This window comes from Pinus tabuliformis, chromosome 9 (assembly GCF_031772625.1).
Source record: "Pinus tabuliformis cultivar Carrire ecotype Pingquan chromosome 9, CPIR1, whole genome shotgun sequence".
NCBI lineage: Eukaryota > Viridiplantae > Streptophyta > Pinopsida > Pinales > Pinaceae > Pinus > Pinus tabuliformis.
In genome coordinates, this window is record NC_142307.1 from 1,144,368,639 (window position 1) to 1,144,381,413 (window position 12,775).

Sequence of the window (12,775 nt, forward strand, 5' to 3'; positions counted from 1 at the left end):
GACAAGGCTATCAAGTGCATCAATGATGATGGATAAAGAAGAATTTTGCAGGGTAAGAAGAATCCTACATTAGTGAGAATGGTTACATCTATGCAGGAAAATCACAGTAGAAGGAAAGGATTTCTATTATTTACAGATCATATTTTTAGTGATAAAGGAAAGGATGTTGAGGATGATGAAGTCCTGAAGAGGTATCCAATTTTGCAGAAATTTCAGGATGTGTTTCCAGTAGATATTTCAGAGTTTCCTCCTCATAGGGAAGTGGATATCTCTATTGAGTTGGTACTAGAAGTAGCACGAGCATCAAATGCATCATACATGATGAGCACTCTAGAGTTGGTGGAGTTGAGGTTGCAACTTAAGGAAATGCTTGATAAGGGATACATTAGGCCAAGTGTGTCACCTTTGGGTGCACCAGTATTGTTTTTAAAGAAGAAGGATGGCACTCTCAGGCTGTGTATTGATTATAGGCACTTGAACAAGGTGACTATCAAGAACATGGGTCCTTTGTCGTGGATCGATGATTTGTTTGACCAGTTGAAGGGAGAAGCAGTGTTCTCAAATATTGACTTAAGATCGGGATATCATCAGGTGCACATCAAGGAAGAAGATATTTACAAGACCAAATTCCACACTAGTTATGGGCATTATGAGTTCCTAGTGGTTCATTTTGGTCTTACTAATGCTCTAGCTACTTTCATGTGTTTGATGAATAGTGTGTTGTGTCCTTATCTAGACAATTTTTTGATATTGTTCATTGTTGACATATTGATATATTCTAAGAATGAGGAAGAGAATGTAGAGAACCTAATAGCAATGTTGAGATTGTATCAGTGTTATGCCAAGCTCAACAAGTTCATATTCTTTCAAACTAAAGTTCATTACTTGGGACATGTCGTTTCCAAGGAAGGTATAGCAATGGACTCGAAAAATATTAAAGCTATCATGGAGTGGCCATCTCCTAGAAATGTGGATAAGGTAATATAATTTATGGGACTAGTGGGTTATTATAGGAGGTTCATCAGGAACTTCTCATGGATTTCCTATCCTACTACATCTTTGTAGCAAAAAGGGAATAAGTGTGAATGGATTGAGGAGTGTGTAACTAGTTTTGAGAAGTTGAAGCATTTGCTTGCAATTTCTTAGTCCTTGAAGATTACAGATCTTGAAAAAGAGTTTGTGGTATGTATAAATTCATGTAAGAAGGGACTTGGTGGAGTCCTGATGCAGGAAGGATAGGTGGTATTCTATGACCCAAGGAATTTGAATGAGCACAAGTAGAACTATGTGACTCATGATATTGAGTTGGCAGTTATCATTCATGCATTGAAGATGTGGAGACATTATCTTCTTGGAAGGAGTTTCATTTTGATGAGTGATCATAGTGGATTGAGGTACTTGTTTTACCAACCCAATCTGAATTCTAGGAAACATAGATGGTTGGATACCCTCAGGGAGTTTGACTTCAAGATTAGATACATCAAGGGAAAGGAGAACAAGGCTACATATGCTCTTAGTATAAGAGTGAAAGTGAATCATAATTCAGTTGTGAGCTCTTATGGGACAGATTTTTAGGAGTGAATCTTGTACGTCGGGCAACATGATGACAGGTATCAACACCTGAAGTAAAGATTGTAGTAGTAGGGTGAAGGTGATAGGGATAAGGAGTATCACGTCATGGTAGATGGCTTGCTCAAATTGAGGAATATGATTTATGTGTCGGATAATAGTGATCTCAAGAAGCTTATCATGAGGGAGTTTCATGTCAAGACATATTTAGGTCACTTGGGATATCAAAAGACTTTGACAACAGTTAATAAGTTCTATAATTGTTCTAACTTGAAGAAAGAGGTGGTTGAGTTTGTTGTGAGATGTTTCGATTGTTAGCAAGTAAAGGTTGATTGTAAGCATCCAGCTGGTTTGTTACAGTAGATTTTGATTCCATAATGGAAATGGGAGGTCATTTCCATGGACATCATTATAGGTTTTTCGAGGACATCGAGACGACATGATACCATCACGGTTGTGGTTGAAAAGTTATGTAAGGTAGCTCACTTCATTTCAATTAAGTTTACAAATTTAGCTAGAGAGGTAGCTCATATTCTCATTAGGGAGATAATGAGATTGCATGGTGTTCCAAAGAAGATTATATCAGACAAAGATGCCAAGTTCACTTCCAGGTTTTGGAGGGAGTTCTTTGTAGGCTTAGGGACAGAGTTAGCTTTTAGTACATCTTATCATCAGCAAAAAAATGGACATATAGAGAGGGTTAACAGGGTTCTTGAGGAAATGTTGAGGATGTATGCCATGCACCAACAACGAAAATGGGAGGAGTATTTTCCACTAGTGGATTTTTCATATAACAATGGGTATCATCAATCCTTAGGGAGGAGTCCTTTTGAGGCTCTATATGGGTGAATTTTTAATACTCCTATTAGTCGGAGTGATCCAGGGAACAGATATGTTGGCTGAGATAAGACAGGAAATGCAGGTTATTAAGAGGAGTTTGAAGGCGTCACGAGATAGTATAAGAGTTATGTAGATCAACATAAATAATTTAAGGAGTTTCAAGTTGGGGAGCATGCGTACTCATGCCTTAATCCCAAGAGGAGCTCCTCAAGATTGGATCATGTGCCAAGCTGGCACCTTGGTATTCCGAGCATTTTGAGATCCTTGAGAGGATTAGACAAGTGACCTACAGACTTGCATTGCATCCAACAGTGAAATTCCACGATGTTTTCCATGTTTCATTGCTTAAGAAGTATGTACAGGATGTTGATCATGTGATTGATTAGTATGTATTGTAGGTGGAACTTGAAGGATAATTCCAGCCAAAACCGTAACGCATATTATACTGGAAACAACTCATGGTCTGGAACAGAGAAATTGAGCACGTTAAAGTGCAGCGGAAGCACTTTGGGCCTTATGAAGCTACATGGAAGATGGATAATCATATGTGGGCTTTATATCCTTCATTATTTTCTGGTTCAAGCAAATGAGTTTATGGTATATGTATATGTGTATGGATGTTGTTGTAAATTCCGCAATGAGATGTGTTATAAAGCTCCAATAAGCAGTATGTGTGTTTTGTATTTTAGTAGGATGTCATTGTAAATACTACATCGAGATATGTTATAAAGTTCCATTGACAGTATGTTTTGTTCTCAGAATTTTTTTGGTCATAGGTGTCGTAGAGCACCAACGATAGTGTTCCCCTAAGGGAGGGGTTTGGAATAGCCCTTGGTTGATTTTCCATGTAAATAAAATAAGACCAAGGTCATGAGACATTTATTACAAGCTGAATGTTGGGAAAAACACTTTACTGGGAATCACTTGTGGTTAATTTATGGTTATGGAAATTGGCAAAGGAATTGGAAAAGGAAAATAGGAAATAATTGGCATTTATTTATAAAAATAAAGGAAAATAGGAGAAAAGGAAGGTGAAGAGACACAAATTTTCATGACAGGGAAATTAGAGGAAAAGTGAAGGAAAATGAATAAAATAGATGCATCAATAATAAAAAGGCTTTTAAGGATCATTTCACAGCTTTTGTCAGTTCATTTTTTGCTCTCTCATTTCATTCTCTCATTCTCTCATACTCTTTCACACTTGGAGCATTCTTGGATAACTTTGGCATTCACTTGGATTTCTAGAAAGAAGAAAAAGGAATGCAGGGAACACAAGGAAACATTTGAATCAACAACTACAGTTGGATTACTTTGGAGGTCACAGGTTGCATGTCATATTTCCTTGTTGATTTTTGGATGCATGGTATATGCATGTGATTCGTTGGTTATGTGTTGTCATTGGCATGGATATTCTCCTAGATTAACAGTGGTTTCATCCTTTCATTTCCATTTCCTGGATAGCCATAGTATTGTGGGCTTCCACTTGTTTTTCTGTTTGGTGCTCAGGTTCCTAATGGTTGTGGGTTGGAACAAATGCTATAGAATCCCAAGAATAGTTTGGGTTGAGTTACTAGTTCATGGAGTCGTAGGTTGGGAAAAACACTCTAGATCCATTGGTGGGTTTATTTACGAGTCCCTAGAGCCATGGTTGGAACAAACTCTCTGGAGCCTTTGAAGGTTGTTGGTTGAGTTACTAATTCCTGGAGCCCTGGACAACTTTGGTAGAGTCCGATCTAGTTGATGTTACTGATTTCTAGGTCATAGAGGTGGAATCACTGTGGCTGAGGGGTTTTTTTTTCTTTTTTTTTTGGTGTGGTTCACGGACACCTGTGGTCATTGGGTGGCCGTTATGTCCACAGTAAGAACTGGGTAGATCAACCCCAAAGGGGATCAATCCCCTCAGCATATATCTGGACCTGAAACCAAGGGCTTTCAGGGACAATTGACCCTATGACCTTCCTATTGGCAAGGCACTGATTTGACCGGTTGAGCTAACCCTTGGGGCTACTGTGGTTGAGGGTTAAGGTGGTTTGGACTCTATAATCCTTGGTTTGTTTTGTCTTATTTTTTCACATGATCCCCCACATTCATGCTTAGAATATGGTGCAAGGGTGATTAGATGAAAGAGAGATTTGGTTCAGCCCAACCTATGGTGGGGTGGTACATGGAATTCCTTGACTTGGTTGGTATTTTTGTATATTAATAAGAGTTATTTTCCTAATATGATTTATGAATACTTGTAGTGATTATGTTGGTGATATTATGGCTGAGTTTCCATGGTTTCTATGTTGTTTATTTGTTGGTTATATGATGTGACCTATCTATGCCTCTTGACATGTTTTGTAAGTTATTGATTGGTGGACGAATGCATGGACTAAAAAGTGTTATCATAACCAGTTAGAAAAGGATTAGAGCCTTCTTGTTGATTTTCATATGAATACTATCAGTTTATTATCAGATGTGCATTCATGGCCTATAGCTTACATGTTTGACATATGTTTCATGAAATGTGTATTATGTATTAGGAAGTCTAGGTCAAGTTATTACTTCAAGTTTGAATGTTTGGTATTGTCATCGTGAAAATTATGATTCTCGAAAATTACAGGTGATTATGTGCAGTGGTCTAGAAGTTGGCCTGAAAAGGTGGCATCGATCCCAGAAAAATTATTGTTAGAGAAAAATGGTTCCAACTTAGGGATTGATCACCTAGGGTGGTTGTCCAACTCTTGATTGATCTATAGTCCCTGTGAGATGCCTGTATTTTTTCAGTGTGTCGGCCCCACTTCCATAAATGGAACTTGGAGGTCGGTTCATTTCATAGTGACACTCATCTCTTGTTTACCCTAAAAAGCTTTTGAAATTGGGTAAATGTGGGAGGGGGAGTTACATCTTTCAAGAACTTGGACCTAGCAATAACACCACACTTATATCCATACACCATCATTTGGATCCACTGAAGGAAAGATATTCGCATCAACCAACATTTCCACTTGTTCTATGGCATCAACCCCTTAAAGGATGAGGTATTGTGTTATATTTCTCCCCTTGAAGATTGTTATGTTCTTTTAGGCCTACCATACTTATGGAAGCATCATGTTATATATGAGTCTAGACCTCTTAATGTTATTATTACATTGGGAAGACAACTATATAGGATACTAGAGGTAGCTCCACCTATTATCATTTCTTTGATCTTTGCTATAAATGCAATAAGGTCACCTCCCAAACCAGGAAATTTGTATTCTCCTTGATTCACTCTCAAAGTAAGGAGAATATTATGACCATGCCCATGGTCTCCACACAAGGCCCCTCCGCGCAACAGAAATAAGTGGAGAAGGTCGTGGAAGAATACAAAGACATATTCTCCTCACCTACTAGGGTACCTATGCATTGTTCTCTTAAGCATTCAATCGATTTGAACCCCAGCACAACCTCTACCCATTGTGCCAATATATTTTCACTCTATTCTAGAAAATGAGGAAATCATAGAACCAAATCCAAAAGATTCTCCAAAAAGGGCACATCTGACCAAGTTCCTCAACCTATGGAATCCCAATTGTACTCATGTATAAGAGAGACGAGACCTAGTGACTCTGCATTGATTACTGGGCCCTGAAAAAACATGGTCAGGAACCAGTAACCAATTCCCCATATTGACAACCTTCTTGACCAGCTCTAGGGGACCAAGTACTCTCAAGTCCAACGAGGGTCATTTTAAATTGTTGGTCATACCCTTTTGTTTACCTAATTCCCCAACAACTTTCATGAGGTTGATGGATGATATATTGTGGCCTTTCACGAACTATTTTGTGGTTGTATATCTAGATGATATCCATATTTAGCAAGAGTTGGGCATAACACTTGTAGCATATTCAACTGGTCCTTCACACTCTATGGCATTAAACGCTATGTGCTAACTTAGAAAATGTTCCTTCAGCATGAACATGGTCCAATACCTAAGTTGCATTATTGGTGAGGAAGGTGTGCATGTGAATCCGACCAAGATCTAAGTCATTCGGGACTGGCCATCCCTAATGACTTGTTGATGGTGTTGGACTGGCCAACATCAGGGGATCTCCCCAGTATGAAGTCCCAACTAGACCTCACATTGTTTGGTGTGGGATTCCCATCTGGTACGATGGTCGGGTTTCCATTATCTTAAAGATATGCCTTATCTCTTACTTGTCAACACGTGAGAGTGGTCTGCTTTGTCTGAGAACAGTGAGATTCGCGTGCTTGGTGAGTGCTAGTGTTACTTGTGTCAAGGCTCTTTCAGCGTAGAGAGAGAGGGCAGAAGTGAGTCTCCAGTCAAAAGGGAAGAATCCCAACTCTGTTAGAGACACACAACTCAACAGTAAATGCACAACTTCCAGAGGAGTAGTCCACACGAATGCAGAAATCACAACACACAAGAGAAGGTATCAAGTACAACACCCAGCGGAGCAGTCCACGCGAGTGTGACAGTCGTTATAACAAGTCTATGGGGAATTTTTTCTCCAATGTCCGGTGAGGCAGCCCATGTGGGAAAGACAATGTTAACAACTCATACAACACATTTTCATAAATAGATGTATTAGAGCAACTGAAAGAGTTCAATTCTTTTAACACATGTTAAAGCAACATGCATTACAAGTGTTCAAGATTAGTCTTACAAATCGTTACAATACATGTGTGAAAATGTTTTGGCCTGTTAACAGGGTTCTGAATTAAGAAAAAGTTCCAAGACTCATCAGTACACCATTACATCACTTACCCCATAAGCGGGTGGTTGGAGCCATTTCTCACTCCTCAAAGAAAAGATTACAGACTCCCAAGGCTATGTGGGAGGATCCAAGGTCAAAAAGTCCTTTGCATGTACAAATGAGGGCTATTTATAGCCAAGGGCAAAACTGGCCCTTGTGATTGTTCGACTTCCCTCATGCCCGTTTGACATTCATGACTCTTCATATTACAAGTGGGTCTCTTGGACTTCCACGTTACATTACATTGATTTCTGGTTGCCCTAGAATGGTTTCTAAAGTATTGTTCGATTCTTTGATCATCGTAGTTCCCACATGACCTTGGTTGAAATATGTAGTCCTTACCATTCTCTTGATCGGTCAACACACACTCCAAGCCAAGTCAACCTAGTTGTTTCAATTAGGGATGAGGGGTATATTGGTGCACAAGTAATATGACAGTGAAAGTTTAAGTTTCATCTCCAGTGTTTCTCTACTGCCAGCAAGCCTGGATAGTACCCCGGCAGAGTCACGCAGGAACACAAGCATTGCTCTGATTCCAGTGAGCCTGGTCAGTACCCCGACAAAGTTACTTGCATCACCTCTCTGTTTAGGAAGCCTTTCTCTTCTTTTGCCTTATTCATTTATTTTTATTTATTTTATAAAGAACTGTGTGTAGGACTTATTTAGTTTACAGGCAGAAGAGGGATCCCGACTTATTGAGAGTAGAAGAGGTTGTTCCATCAGAGAAGTATGTTATGTATACCTCTGACATACTTGTTAAGGTTTTCACCCTCACCTTACTCTACTTGACTGAGCTGACAAGAGTTAACCCAAAGCATCCAACTATATTATGTGGTGCTAGTTAGAGTGCAAGCGTTGTGTTTTCACCAAGACTCACTCTAAATAGAACATATTTTTCGTCAAGGCATCATCGACTAAAAAAAACAAGTTCTTCATAAGAGAGAGGACAACAGATAACCAAATGTTGATAGTTGTACAAGTCCTCTTAGATTCGTCTGGCTTGTCTCGAGAGCCAAACACGGCTTCACAAGAGGCTAACCTATGGGTACAAGCAAGCAAAGAAATCAAAAATCAAAAATCATAAGTAAAGCGAAGGCAAAACAAGTAAGCAAAGTAGACAAGCAAGAAAACCAAAGCAAGTAAGCAAGCAAGCAAACATGCAAACCAGAATTCAAAGCAAAGAAAAGCTAGGAAGCAAACACTACTCCTACTCCTATGCTAAACAGTGCATGGGTCTGCTCATGTAAAGTGATACTTCCAATGCATCCATCGCGCATCGGTTGACCCATGTTAGTGAAGGCATGGTTCGCGAATAGCACAACCATGTGAACCAGCAAACATGCAAGATATAACAATGAAGACAAACACAGTCCAAGTTTAAATGCGTCCACAAAACATAAGTGAGTACAAGCACATGACATGCAATCCGTGGACTTACCATGGTGTTGTGTGACACTGCATGCAGATGTTAATCATACGAATACTCTTGACTATGACATGCAAGAAAACAAGAGAAACAAAGACAACTTGCATCACACATGTGTGCTTGTTGTGTAATATTCCTCCAATGCATGAGCAATGGGATCGTGTAGTTCGAGTGGAGGAAGAAAAATCTAAGTGTTGGATTGATCTTCAGTGCATACAAATGAGTGATGAGGAGCCTCAGGTGTTTCACAAATTTTCTGATCAGAAGTGGAACTAACCTCAGGACAACGAGGGCCTGACATAACCATCAGCTCAGGCTGAAGTGCCTCGACAACCTGTGGGGTTCCCACTTCGTCAATAGATAGATCATCGGAGATCGGTGTCTTAGACATGTCAACAATGAGTGAATCAACATCGTGACCAGATGAAGAAGTACATAGATCACGACAATCAAGATCAGAAAATTCAGGATGTTTGTCAGCATCCTCATAATATGATAAATCACACAGAGGGGTAGATGGGAAGCAAGAGCGTTCACCCTCCGTGTTTCCGGAAAAAGTAGATGAAAAATAAAGTGGATGTTCAATGAATTATTTGTCCTCTTCGATGTTAAATTATGGACTGTCATCCGATGTGTTCTACGAGTGATCAACAATGGGTGCATCTGTAGACAGGGATACACAGGCAAAATCAGGGATGGCAGAATCACCGAAGATGTCATGGAAAAGCGGAGGAGGCGCAGTCAAAAGGGGTTTGTCCTTCAATGCAGGTTGATGTTCAGGCTCCCAGTCATACTCTTCATGAATGCTAGCACAGGTTGGTTGTGCAAAACCAACTCCGTCGATGGCTTGATCCTCGTTCACAACAAGTGTAGAGTTTGGAACAAAAGAACACAAGACAGTGCAATCCAAAATATCATAAGAACACGAAGACGGAGGTTGAGGTAAGAGATGCATGTGACAACCTGGGCTTCACAACCAAATATGTGCAAAAATTGAGAGAAGTGATGTTGGGAGGTTGTGATGGTTGAACAGATGTGTGTGCATGTTCCCCCCCATCACTCTGTGGCATTGAAGTCGTATGATGAGAGGATAGCAGACAGTCACTTGTGACAGTGACCGTGTCCATTTGTGATTACGTAGCTCCATCACGGAAGTATGTTGAGTATGGTTTGAACTTCAACTTCTCCTTGGGATTGACTAATTTGTCAAGACAATATTCAAATATGTCCATGAGATACTAGAATTTCATCTCACTTTTTAGAGCTTCAAACATGAATAGATGGAAGCGTTGTGAAAAATATGTAGGTGATTCATGCGAGGCCTTCCTTTTTTTTTACAATTTTTTATCAAGTGCTTCAGGATCAAAATGGTGAAAAACATATTCAATTAGATCACTGAATTGCTTGAATGAGTGCACGGAGTTATGAGGCAGTATGCCACACCATCACAATGGGTGGTCGCGAAGTGTGTGTACGAGAAGTGAACAGACCTTTGTTTCATTAAATCCTTCCACATTTTCCATAAGTGCATGGAAGTCATCTAATTGCTCAGGCCATGCCACTTCTCCTTCTACGTCATACGTGATTTGTGACAAGTCATCCCATAACTCCCTCTCGACGTGAAAGGTATGTTCATTGGACAGACATTTCGAAGGGTGAACTATAACAAACTCCATGATAGATGTGTGAAGATTCGACACAGATTGTGAGGACTCAGCTTGTTATATGGCCCTCCTTCTGGCGCTAGAAACGTTGACAGTGTTGGACCCACCAACATCAGGGGATCTCCCCGGTATGAAGTCCCAAATAGACCTCACACCATTTGGTGTGGGAGTCCCATCCGGTATGATGGCCTGATTGTCATTATCTTAAAGATATGCCTTAGCTCTTTCTTGTCAGCACATGAGAGTGGTCTTCTTTATCTGAGAATAGTGAGGTTCACGTGCCTGGTGAGTGCAAGTGTTACTTGTGTCAAGGCTCTTTCACCATAGAGAGAGAGGACGGAAGTGAGTATCCAGTCGAAAGGGAAGAATCCAAACTCTGTTAGAGACACACAACTCAACAGGACATGCATAAATTTAGGAGGAGCAGTTCACACGAATGCGACAATCACAACACACAAGAGAAGGTAGCACGTACAACACCTAGCGGAGCAGTCGCACGAGTGCAACAATCGTTATAACAAGTTTATGGGGAAGGTTATATATAATATCCGATGAGGCAACCCACACGGGAAACACAGTGTTAACAACTCATACAACACATTTTCATAAATAGATGTATTAGAGCAACCGAAAGAGTTCAATTGTTTTAACACAGGTTAAAGCAACATGCATTACAAGTGTTCAAAATTAGTTTTACAAACAGTTACAATACATGTGTGAAAACGTGCTAGCATGTTAATATGCTTCTGAATTAAGCAAAAATTCCAAGACACATCGGTACACCATTACATCACTAACCCCATAGGCGGGCTGTTGGAGCCAATGCTCACTCCTCAAAGAAGAGATTATAGACTCTCAAGGCTATGTTGGAGGAGCCAAGGTGAAAAAGTCCTTTGCATGTACAAATGAGGGCTATTCATAGCCAAGGGTAAAACTGGCCCATGTGACTATTCAACTTCCCTCATGATTGTTTGACTTTCATGACTCTTCAAATTACAACTGGGTCTCTTGGACTTCCATGTTACATTACATTTATTTACACAGTATGGCCCACATTAGTGATGTGGCCTGACATGACTCATGACACGAATCGACATGACAATATTGTTATGTTCATGTTGTTGTTGGTGTGCATGTCGAGCTGCAGTGCAACTGAGTGGTGGATTTCCTCTTGGTGTATCACAGCTTCACCTTTGCATGGCCAGGTGTGCAGATTCCTCAATGGTCATTAGGTTCGCTTGATGTTTCATGTGCATGTTTCTCCATGCTTGTGCTTTGGCATGCTTGACATGTTCGTCCATTCACTAAAATTTCATGTTCGTCTGTCCGCGAACACATCTTTGCATGTTCGTCCGTCCGCAAACACATCTTCACATGTTATCTGTTTGCGAACACATCTCTTCACATGCATCATTTGTTCGTCTATTCGCAAACACATCCTTTTGCATGTACTCCCCTTATTCATAGCATCTGTCTTCATGTCATGTTCCTTCATGTACCTATATCTATAGTCACTCATGACGAGATGACATCAAATCCAAAAATCTCCTAGCCTACCATGATGCATGATCATTTTCAGATGCAGGTGATCGGGAGAGCAGCCAAGGTTGTGAAACTGCGTGAGGAAAGTTTCGGGTTGGGTTGTGGGATCTGGGCACTGCTGGTGAAAAATGCGTAGAAGTCACTAGGAGATGGAGATGAGCAATCTGGATTGACAGTGACTGTCCGCGGGATCTGGCTCTTCTAGAAGATAGATCTACACAATTCCTAAAGGGAAGTAGTGCGAGCTGCAGGAAAGCTTGGCAGACAAATTTGTGAAGTTTTTGGAGGGATTTGGCAGTGGGCTATGGGAGCTTGGCAGCAAAAACAACACAGTTTCTGGAGGGAACTAGCAGTAGGTTGTTGGGAGCTACTGGCAGGAAAAATTGCGTAGTTGTTGGGAGGCTGACCTGCTGACCACCTGTGCGCAGTTTCTAAGCTAAGCGAACTATCAGGCTGCAAGAGGCTTTCTCAGGAAATCTGCATAGTTTTCTGGGTGAGCAACCGGTCAGCTGACTGGTTGCCTGGCTGCGTAAATTGTGCAGTTTTCTGAGGGAGACAATGACGGGAACTAGGTGACTATCCAGCCTTTCTGCGCAATTTTCTCAGTCAGCGGAGAGGGAAAGGTCTATAGTCTCTGTGAAATTTTTTCAGGGGCGTCAATCCCGGGGTGACTGCCCAATCAAACTCTATGTTGCCAAGCAAGAGGGTTGATTGATCATATTGCGGGAAGCGCAACTTGGAATGGCTTGCTGGATACTTTTTTATTGTTCTGGATGACAGTCGATCGATTCAATGAAAGGGTGAAGGTCTGGCTATGAGAGGGTGATCTGGTCATCATAACTTCAGCAAAAAATGGCTAAGTGTGTGAACGAGCGAAATTGTGCATACATGACCTTGCAAGCACACACTCACGTAACTTAACGACAAGATGCCTCAAACAACCAAGACACACATGGTCAACATGACTAACCGATGGTGTGAGCGATAACCAC